This window comes from Sebastes fasciatus, chromosome 3 (genome assembly GCF_043250625.1).
Source record: "Sebastes fasciatus isolate fSebFas1 chromosome 3, fSebFas1.pri, whole genome shotgun sequence".
In the NCBI taxonomy this organism is placed as follows: domain Eukaryota; kingdom Metazoa; phylum Chordata; class Actinopteri; order Perciformes; family Sebastidae; genus Sebastes; species Sebastes fasciatus.
Genome location: NC_133797.1, coordinates 26372157 through 26383876, shown reverse-complemented (window position 1 = coordinate 26383876; position 11720 = coordinate 26372157).

The following is an 11720-nucleotide window of genomic DNA, read 5'->3' as shown; positions in this document are numbered from 1 at the left end:
GTTTCCGGTCCTAGCAAGTGGCTTCAAGTTATTTTGACTTTTATGTACATTCAATATTAAATATGTATATATATATATATTAAATATTGAATGTACATAAACATAAATAGTTACATAAATACATATATATATTTAATATTGAATGTACATAAACATAAATAAGTACATAAATACATATATATATATATTATATTATATATATATATATATATATATATATTATGTACATTCAATATATTATATTGAATGTATATAAACATAAATAAGTACATAAATACATATATATATATAATTATATATAATATATATATATTATATATAATTATATATATACTATGTACATTCAATATATTATATTGAATGTACATAAACATAAATAAGTACATAAATACATATATATATGTGTATTATTGAATGTACATAAAAGTCAAAATAGCTTGAAGCCACTTGCTAGGGCCTGAAACCGCTTTTATTTTGAATATATATATATATATTAGTTTTGTTTTTTTGAGTTTTTCAATATTATATTTATTGTTTTTTTGTTCATTTGAAACAACAGAACAAACATTCACAAACGTCCCCAATAATAACATTCTCGGTACAAAGAAACTTAACAAACCTAATATTAATATAAAATAAGCCAGTATAGAGACAGGAAAAACATATTATCTTAAAAAAATAGATATATAACACATATATTACACATATACGCACACACAGTATATAAACACACAAAAACACATATAAATATAATCAATTAAAAAAATTCAGTGTACAAATCAGTCTATATTAAATATATTTTTGACAAAACAATACCAACTCAAGGTCGACTCACTAACTCTTTTTTTTCCAGAGCTTTCGACTGTATCAGTTCATTTAGATGGTCTTCATCAGTTTGCTCAGTTGTCATGGAGATTTTGACATGTTAGCTCAGTATTTGTTATTTCATCTTTGTACTTTTAGGATTAATAAATAACAATTTTGATATTATATCAAATATTTAAAGGGACTGTTTGTAAGAATCAGAAATGCTTGTTAACAGCGACACCTGTGGCCGTCAAGTCAACGAAAGTCAGCGTCGGGCTGGCGCTTGTTCTCGCTCTACATAGACATGAACGAGCATCATCAAGTATTCATTTTTTAACATGGGGAATCTAAAGTTTTAGTCTGAAGGCCAACTGGAAATGTCCAACATCCTTATCTCACTGTGATGAGCTTGTTGCAGCTCAGCACACTGACAGAATACTGGTGCACTGTGGGACCTTTTGGAGACACATAACACTTCCACACAGGAGATGGGGGCCCACTGGAGGGTTTGATGAGGATGAAAATGATGTTACTTCAGTAAAAATATGTGTAAGGAAAATGTATTTCAAGTATTAGAAGTGTAAAAACGTCCCCCGTGACTGTTATACTATTGATAATTATAACTCATCATTAATGTTAAAGCAGGATTTTACTGTTGTAGTTGGTTGATGTGGAGCTCATTTTGAAGTATATAAACTAATGATTATTTTCATTATAGATTAATCTGCTGATTATTTTCTCCATTAATTGATTAATTGTTTGGTTTGTAAAAATAGTGAAAATAGTGAGAAATGCTGTCACAATGACCAAGAGACCAAAATGACACCTTCACAATGTTTGTTTAGTCCAACCAACAGTCCACACCTCAACACTAATAGATTAACATTATTAACATTATTAAAAAAATAAAAGCCACAAATCTGTACATTTGTGAAGCTGGAACCATGAAGTGTTTTATATGAAAAATTACTTAGATTATTATGAAAATATTTGCCAATCGTTTCAGCTGTCGTTGTACATTTTCATATGTTTTATGTGCAAAAATGTTACTTTGTAAAATAAAGTTGTCAAGTAATTGTTGAGGAGTAAAAAGTACTTTTCACTCTGAGATGTAGTGGGGTAGAAGTATAAAGGGGCTTGAGAAGAAAATACTCAAGTACAAGTACCTCAAATTTTCTTACGTACAGTACTTGAGTAGATGTACTTAGTTACATCCCAACACTGAATATAGATCAAGTTTTAAGTTAAGTTACACACTAAAATTGTCAAAATCACATAATTGTTACTATTGAGTCTGTAAAGTTTCCTCAAAAGTTTTCCTGATTATTCTCTGGGGTTAATCGTCTGTTAATTGTTCATAACTGGAGAGAGTGTTTTCCATCTGTCTCAAGTTATGAAACTGTATATTTAGTTCCTGGAAGTATGTGAGTCCAGTTCAGCTGTAGTGGTTTTATGTATTCAGACGGTTGGGAGACAGAGCAGAGAAAGTTGTGGCTGAATTGGACGTTACCGGCACTCTGTCCGGAAGATTTCACGCAAACTTTTGAAATGTTACAAAAATAAAATGCAGGTCAGGCGTGTTTCCTTCCTTCTGCAGATGATATTAATGGAAACAGTTCTCCATAATAACCATTGCTTCTGCTGATCTCTACAGCTCAGATGAAAAACAAAAATATGATCCAAAGAAATGTGTTCACGCTGCAGGCCTTCATGCGTCATATCTTTTTGTTATGGTGATTTGTTCTGGGATGGAACCTCCATATCAACTGACAACAGAGACAAAAAGATGCAAGTTAATAAGTTGCATATGATTTAGTCTTTCCTCATTTATCATCATGACACGAACAACAACATTCAGCTGTACGTGGTTGTGTCTTGTTGCCAAACTGTCAAATGATGACAGTTGGCTGAGGTCAGAGGTCAGCTGTGACTGTTAAATTACTTGTAGGAAGTGTCAATATCAACAGAGGAGATTTTTAAAGTTACAGTTTCTTTCTCTTTACCTCTTACCTATGGCGATAAACAGTAATTGCAGGTGTGTTTTTGGATCTCACTTCCGAGAGAGCGCCGCTTGTGATTTTTCCCGGTAATATGGCCTGATAACAAGGGCTTTCATCAGTGGGCCATAAACTCAATCATTGTGTATCTCATTCAGCGATAACAGACATTTGTTTAAATGAAAATCTTTGACATTATTACTTTAGCCGGTAACACTTCATTTTACAGGTCTGCAAATTTCATGGTAACGTACGTATTTCAAATTTCTTTGGAATTACTGCCAAATTACCCCAATATTTACCACAAAATGTATCGAAAATTACTTTATTATAAAGAAAAGAATACAAAGTTGATTGATATGCTTTATTTCCATGCCTGCTGGTAAATAGATAATAATCAGCAATCACTTATTTGAAATTTCTTTAAAAACTCCCTGAATCGTTACATTAGCTACCAGGTTACATTTGTGTAGACAATAAGTCACATGATGGTGAGATTTGTGCCTGATCAGAAGTGTCTTCTATTAGTTTTGGTTTTCCACCTCCGATGAAGAGCAGCGCACAGCCGCTTCTCAAGCCTAAGGGCCCTATTTTAACAATTATATGCTATTTTAGTATATAATAATTAAATATAAATGTTTATTAAATAAAAGTTTATAATAAAGTAATTTTTGATAAATATTTAGGTAAATATTGGGGTAATTTGGCAGTAATTCCAAATAAATTTAAAATAGGTTACTTGCGGACCTGTAAAAAGAAGTGTTACAGGCTAAAGTGATAATGTCAAAGATTTTCATTTAAACAAATGATGTTGAACACAATTCATAAGATGGAAAAGAAACTCTGCTTCATGAGACCTTTAAAGGTTCATCAATGCATCAGTTTTTCTCAGTGTCAGCTGCTGCCTCACTAACACCAGGTCCGCCTCTCTCATAGTAAATATCCATCAACTCCAGCCAGGATCTAATGCACCATCACTGTTAACCTGCTGCTAACTGTAGAAACAAAACAGAGTCTTTAAAAAGGAGCTCTTAGTTCAGTTCAGCTGCAGCAGCGTTTTCTGCCTGAACATCAGTGTGTTTATCCATCCGGCTGTTTTCTTGCTTCTGCCGCCGAGTGAAAAACCACAACTATGTGAAGCATTCCAGTTATTCAGCATTGGACATCTCAGTAATATTCACGCAGAGAGAGACAGTCCTTTACTGTTAGCCTTGCGCTTTAAACTCAGAGGTAGAGAATTTTATCTAAAGTCCAAATTACATTTATTCTGAGCTCTTTGTGGCCTTTTTTTTTTTAACCTATCCACAATATTCCTAGCCCCCATAATTCCTTGATTTGGTGACATCTAGCAGTGAGGTTGCAGAGGAAGCGTGCAGGAGAACTACAGTGGTTGACGCGCAGACATGAAAATGTGAATGGTCCTATCTAAAGCCAGTGTTTGGTTTGTCCGTTCTGGGCTACTGTAGAAACATGGCGGCCGACTCCACGAAGAGGACCCGCTCCATATGTAGATATAAACAGCTCATTCTAAAGTAACGAAAACACAACCATTCTTATTTTCAGATGTTTATACACTAAAGAAAACATACTTATTATATTCCATTTCTGCCAATAGATCCCCCTAATTGTGACACACTGTGTCCTTTAATTTGACAGTTACAACAGTGAACAATATCCAAATATGATTCAAACACATAATACAAGTTTTTTTGTCTATATTTTGAGTTTATACGTCTGGTCTTGCTGGAGGTAAAAAAAAAAAAAAAAGCCCATTCATGATACTTTAAGTTTATTTTATTGCAGCGTGAACAATTATATCAAATAATCTCAATTTTAGACTTAAATGTTTCCTGTATGTGTCATATATTGTATTAATTTATTTGCACTGCATTGTAAATAAAACATTTTAAACTAACTTTTGATGCCACTGTGCCCAAAAGTGACGATTACATGAAGTGACGATTACAGAAAATAAAGTCAGCAAAGTGAGTCTGCTCACATTAGCCATCATAAACTACTGGTCATACCAGACCAAGTAACAGCAAAGTGTGTTGGACAGAAGAATGTGTTTACATTAAGAACTATGTTGTGTGATGCAGTGGCTTGCAGCCCAAGACACATTTGTATTATGTATATATCTTATCTTATCTTATCTTATCTTATCTTATCTTATCTTATCTAGCAGTATGAAATCACTTTTCATTTGTATGAATGAATGTGCTATTCCTTATTTTCAAAATTCACATCATTTTGCTTTAACTAGGTTTTTACACCACGCTGAATGTTAAATTGAAGCACAACTTCCCTTCATTCTGAGAAAAGAGCAGAGTCGTGCCTTTTACAGACCAGGGACCCTTTAAATACAGTATAGTCAGTGCCTGAATTGGACCAAAATAGATGCCAGTACCCTAATTTTGCAGTTGCATGACATGATCATTACATGTGTCTAGGATATATTCATATTTATACATATATCTTGGTAATATATCCCACTTTAAATTTATTTTTGTATGCATTTCATTACATACCTCCTTTGTATACATACCTCCTTTCATTACATGCCTACATATAACATAAATTTCCACAGTTTGTACATAAATGTATATTTGCTTAATAGAAACGTTTTATGTAGCTATTCATACAAAACAAATTGTACATAAATATAATATTGTAAATATGCTACAATAAAAACAACTTAAAATAAGATATCTGTTGGCCTACAGATTGTAAATTGTATAACGAGAGGGAATACCAAAGGCATTTTCAGCGCTGTTTTCTCAGCATTAAGGTATGTGTTTACACATCGACATAGTTACACGGGTGTTTTATGTGTGTGCACATAGACTCACCAGGATGTGGTGGTACGCAATAAGAAGTAAGGGTACTCATGTGGACAAAAATCTGAGTACTCAGTACCAGTGAGTACTGGCCTATTTCAGGTGCTGAGTATAGGGACAATGTGGTACCCATCGCTTCAGATGTGCATCAAAAGCACAAAGCAGGAAAGCAACTAGGACGAACTGACAAGGAGTGAACGATAATAGTTGGAGGACTGATGAGGAGAGTGGGGTCAGGTGTGTAAATGGGTTTGTCAGTCAGGTGAAACTCTGAGGGCATCTGGTGGATGGACGTAAAATAAAGTGGCGATGAAGGGGCCTGGATGAGGCTGGAGAGGAGGGACAGAGAGACAAGCAAAGTCACAAAACTTTGTGTTTTGAGTCCTAAACAAGTCAAAGTTTTCTTCACCAAATGCAATGTCATTTAACATTGTTAAACTGTAAGTGTGGCAAATTTACAGACATAAAGAGGGCTTTTTATTGGTATTGATGTGGTCTTTGAGCCTGGTGGGAATATCAAGTCGTTTCAAGATGAGTTATTTGGGTTAAAGTCAAGTTTTAAGTCTTTTTTTACTCTTTTTTTGGTAAATTTAAGTCAAAAGTCTTCAGTTGCTGCTGGACAAGTACTTTAATCACAGCTGCTGCACATTTTTTTGTTCTTTTAACTCCAAATGTACTTGAGAGAGCTCTGTTATAGCCTGTTTATGGCCAACTATCTGTACAGTGAGCTGCCTTTTCTTCTGACTTCGTGTGGGTGTCTGCCAGCAGCTCGTCCTGACGTCACAGCTGACTCTCGGTGACGGAAAGTTAAACTGGTCAAACGAGTCCGACCAAACACGCAGTTGTTTCTTCTTCTTCTGCCAGAAACCAACACTGAATTAAATTTTTCCAGTAAAACTCAAAGTTCGCAGTGGATGCTGTGATCATCCTGCTGCAGCTGTTCACTGATGTGCTGGTTAGGCCTGAGTTAGGCAGAGCGTGACATAATTGCAGCCAGATGGCCAGAATAAAAAGCAGAACCAGCAGCTGATCCCCTTTAAATGAACACGTGAGTAAAGATATGGAAATCCCATCTGTGACTGCTGAGCTCCACGCCATCACACAAACACTGATGGCAGCCTCAGAGGCATTCACACAGTGAGCAGGTAAGACTTTTACACTCTGTTCATGCTTCAGCTGAGATGTCAGCTAATGCAGATTTATTCTAATCACACACGTGTCTGGTGTTCTTAAAGTTCTGTGAAGTGCAAAAAAAATCATTCTGGAGGATTCTGCATTTTAATGTTACCGAAGGCCACCGTAGTTCTCCGACACGCTTGTGAAACTGTGGTAACGTGAGCCGCAGAGTGCAAAACAGTGCACTTGTGTTGCTCCTAAAGTAGTGTTATTATGGTAAGGATGGCCTATGAGCGAGGCGAACGGTGTTACCACGGATTTGCACTCAGTGGCTCACATTACCGCAGTCTTGGAAAGGGAGGAGGGAGCGGAGGGGTACTCAGTTGGATGCAATCTGCAACCACACCACTAGATGCCGCCAAATCCTACACACTGTCCCTTTAAGTAAATGATCTGAGTTCTTTTGACCAGTGAATACTGGCTGCTATAGAGAGGCGAAGTCCCCCCCCTTCTGGTGGACCCCATGGGACCTTATATAGGAAAACATATGAACGGTAGTCAACGGAAAGACAAATATTCTTTTGATCCCGTTGGATTTGCGCCATGAATCACACATATGATGCAAGTCAAGAAAGTCTCAATTTCTTGTAAAACTGTTGAAGTATCAGACTGTTAAAATACGTAATTAGAAAGGCGACACACCCAAAAGTCGCGCAAGTGACGTCTCTCGCTCTGAAGTTACGATGCCTGTGTGTTTCGTACTGTGATGTACTCACACACAGCAACAGGTCTGACTCGTTCTTTCTTTTCCCGGCTGATAAAAAGACCAGGAGTCGCTGGATAAAACACATCAGGTAAGATAATGTTTCATCTGTACGTGGAACATAGCTAGGTTAGATAACTAGCTAATGTTGGTGACGTATATTGTATAAGACAAGAGATGTAGTTTCACACAAAACTAAATGATACTACGACAAACCTATGACAAACTGAGACTTTCTTGACTTGCAAAATTATGTTTTAAATTCACAAACATCACATGTGTGATTCATGGCGCTATTCAAATGGGATCAAAACAATATTTGTCTCTCTGTTGACTACAGTATATAGTTTTTCCGAAATAAGGTCCCATGGGGTCCACCGGAAGGGGCGGGACTTCGCCTCTTTATTCCTCAACCTTCAGACCCCCCAGATAGTGGATCTAACAAGACAAGGGTGTCCACTTACTTTTGACCATACAGTGTATCTATCTAACCAAAAATGATGGAGGAAAGACTGACAAACATTACTGTGAGAGTATAAATACAGTGTGATTCCTGTCCTCCGCTATTTACTCATTAAACAGCGTGAGTGCTTGACTCAGCCTCTGAGTCTCCACATAACAGACTGGTGGCTTCTTCACCACAACGTCGTAAACCATGTCAGGCATCACGCACCACTTCATGTTTACGCTGTTGCCATGGATCATATGAAAACCTCGTCTCTCCAGGAACTAAACCACCGAGAAAAGGTAATGAACTCGTGGATCCCCAAACAGCCGTCTCCTCTCTGCATAGAAACCAGGAAAGTAAGAGTCTGTGGTTTCAGAGAGCGGGCGTCATCCATCAGTGTGTTTTCCCCCTTTCTCACTTTGAGTCTCTGCTTCAAACACACTGCTGCTGTCAGGAAGAGAGGAGGTCAGATGGTGTGACACACAGCAGAGGCACTTTAACTGATCTTATGGGTCAGAATGGACTATTTAGCAGTGGTGGAAGAAGTACTTAGACCTTTTACTTAAAAGTCCCATATTAAAAAAGTGAGATTTCCATGTCTTTTAATTATAAAGCAGGTCTAGTTGCTATATAAATACTGTGAAAGTATCGAAACGCTCAATTCATGGAGAAATACACACAGCCCGTATCCCACTGTGCTTTTGAAACAAGCTGTCAGGACTTCTGGACATTTGTGATGTCACAAATTTCCAATATATATATAGTTTTAAACGTAAACATTGTAAATGTGTACCAGTTTATTTCTTGTTGCAGTGTACGTGAATGACATCAACTAACAGGAAGTAAATATGGACCCAAGCTGCTGCCTAATTCCATTGAAATGCTCTAAAACAGAGTGTTTCAGACAGAGGGTAAATACAGGCATATTCAGGCAGACAGTGTGAGGAAAATAACAGGGTTTTTTTTAACATTACAGCATTTAAATATATTCTAGTAGAAACACAAAATACGATATAAGTATGAACTGGAAAATGACCATAATAAGGGACCTTATTAGTAGTAAAAGTAGTAATACCACAGTGTAGAAATACTCTTACAGCATGACATCTTACAAGTAAAAGTCTGGCATTAAAATGTTTACACAAATAAAAGTACAAAAGTATTCAAAATACCAAAAGTAAAAGTACTCATTATGAAAAAATGGACTTTAATATTGCCACTGGTAAAGGTGGAGCTGTTTTATATTTACTTTATAAACTGCTGGGTAGCTTGTGAATTTCCAGAGGGATTCTCTTCTGATTATATTTTGTATTATTAATCTGAATCTACAAAGTAACTAAAGCTGTCAGATAAATGTAGTGAAGTAAAAAGTACAATATTTCCCTCTGAGATGTAGTGGAGTAGAAGTATAAAATAGCAGAAAAAGAGTACCTTAAATTGTACTTAACTTACGGCATTAAACAAGTATCTTACTGCATTGATTATAAATGAGCTGCAAACGTGTTTTCAATCTGCTGTAAAACACTAAAGTGTGGGGCACAACAACTTGAAACAATATTAGAAACGTTTCTGCTGAAGATCAGATCAAACAAGGAAAATTACCAGATTGCTCCTTTAATTTATTGATCACCATCAAATCAGGTAAGACACATCAAACAACTGACACCGATCTCTCCATACATGAGTGGACAGAAACTAAGTTATGACGGGGTTAACCTTCACACACACATCCAGTAAATAAGAGCCAGTCACGTGTTTGTGGGCTGAGTAAATGCCTCGGAGGATGTATGTGGATCACGTAAAGCAGAGTCGACAGACCAGAGAGTTCACGCCGGGTCTTGTTGTGTTTGTGCTCGACCTGAGCAACACCAGAAAGCGGCTGTCAGTCAGTCAGAGTACGATGTCTGGTACAAACAGGCTGAAGTCATGTGAGGAGACATCTCTCAGAGGGCTGCAGAGGTTGTTCAGATTAAAGTGGAAGAGTTTAATCAGGCACTTGATGTTCTTGGAATTAGTTAAATTTTTCTGAGAGAAAATCTTTAAATTAGTTACATTTGTCTGTCAGAGAGAAACCAAATTAGCCATAGAGGTTGTTTACATAAAGCTACAATAAACTTGTACAGCAAACAGTCGTACTTGAGTGGTCCAGGATGCTTTTTCTAGATCTTTAACCCATCTAATTCGCAAACCACATGAGAGATTCAACATCAGATTATAACTAGAGATCATCCTGCGATGGAATTACACCACTAGCCCCCTTCCCCACTTCCTGTCCCCCTACTTTTGGCACCCTTGCTCGGACCACATCCATCTTCAAACTCTGCCTTCATTTTGATCTCAACTACAAGATTGTGAAGCCAAATTGGGCCAGGAGCGTAAAGTGGGGGCGTAAAATGGGGGGAAAGAACAGCACAAAGGCTCTTCTCGATGGAAAAGATGTTTTCGCTCTTCTCCCGACTGGCATCAGCAAGATTTTGATTGACAGATTGATCATCCAATCACCTGCCAAGTATTTTTTCAAAGTGCCTGCCCTTTTCCAATGATGGCTTCTCAGATGGTTCTGTGTAACAAACCATCTGGCGGGTCAGGTTAGTAAACAAAGTACAGCTTAAAAAATTAATTTATACGATTATAAAAATAGTTGCCAATTCATTTTCTGTCAAACGACTAATTGATTAATCGACTAATCATTTCAGCTATACTTGTATAAACTGTTGGGGAGTTTAATTAATAGCGAAACATCACATTTGATCAACTCTTAATTTTAAAAGTAACTAAAAATGTAAATTTAGTGCAGTATTAATATAAAGTGGCATGAAAAGAAAAGACTAAAGTAAAGTACAAGTACCTCAAATATGCACTTAAAGGTAGGGTTGGTAAAGATTTTAGAAACGTTTCTGTTATATTAGTTGAAATTCTCATTACATCCCGACATCAATGAATAAATCAAATGCTCAAAAAAAAAAGAGAAAACGGTATCTGTGGCTACCGCAGGACTGTAAAAATCATTTCATTCGGCCGAATGTAATGATTGGACGGGCTACCTGTCTGCGTGCATTCATTGCTCGTCACCTGAGTCTTCTACAAGCTGCTAGCCTAACAGCTGTGAGTACTAACAGTAGCCATGTTCATTGTTCACGTTCATTATATGTTTATGTTCATAATGCTAATTTTGGGGGAGTGGTTTTGGAGTCAGGCCCGAAGGGACGGACTGCCAACTTGGCGACTTTCTCTCTAGATTTATGGACTTTTGGATCTGGTGCTGCGAGCTAAAAGAGTTGGCAACACCGAGCTGGGTTTTTTCGGTCGGATCATTTTTAAAAATCAAATGTACCCTCGTTGGTTTTCTCATGATTGCCCACCCTGCCTTTAAGTACAGTACTTGAGTAAATGTACTTATTTCCACCACTGCATTTTAAACAGCAGTCGGACACATTTGTTTGTTTGTAGTGTGCTGCTGGTGTTAATAAGGTGTGGTGTGTTAATGTGTGTGTTTGTGTACTGACAGCTGTGGGACACTGCAGGTCTGTTTCTTTACAGCGAGCCGTCAGACAGATCAGCTGGTGAGCAGCCGACTGACTGTGAGACTGAACTTCACACATGGACTCATAATAACCTCCTCCTCCTCCTCCTGCAGCAGCAGCAGTGGGGGGAAACACTTCGGCCTCTGCAGCTGTCACAAATACCCCCACCCTCGCACCATCATCACCCAGCAACCAGCTACAAACGCAGCCGGCAAACAGACCCAGCTA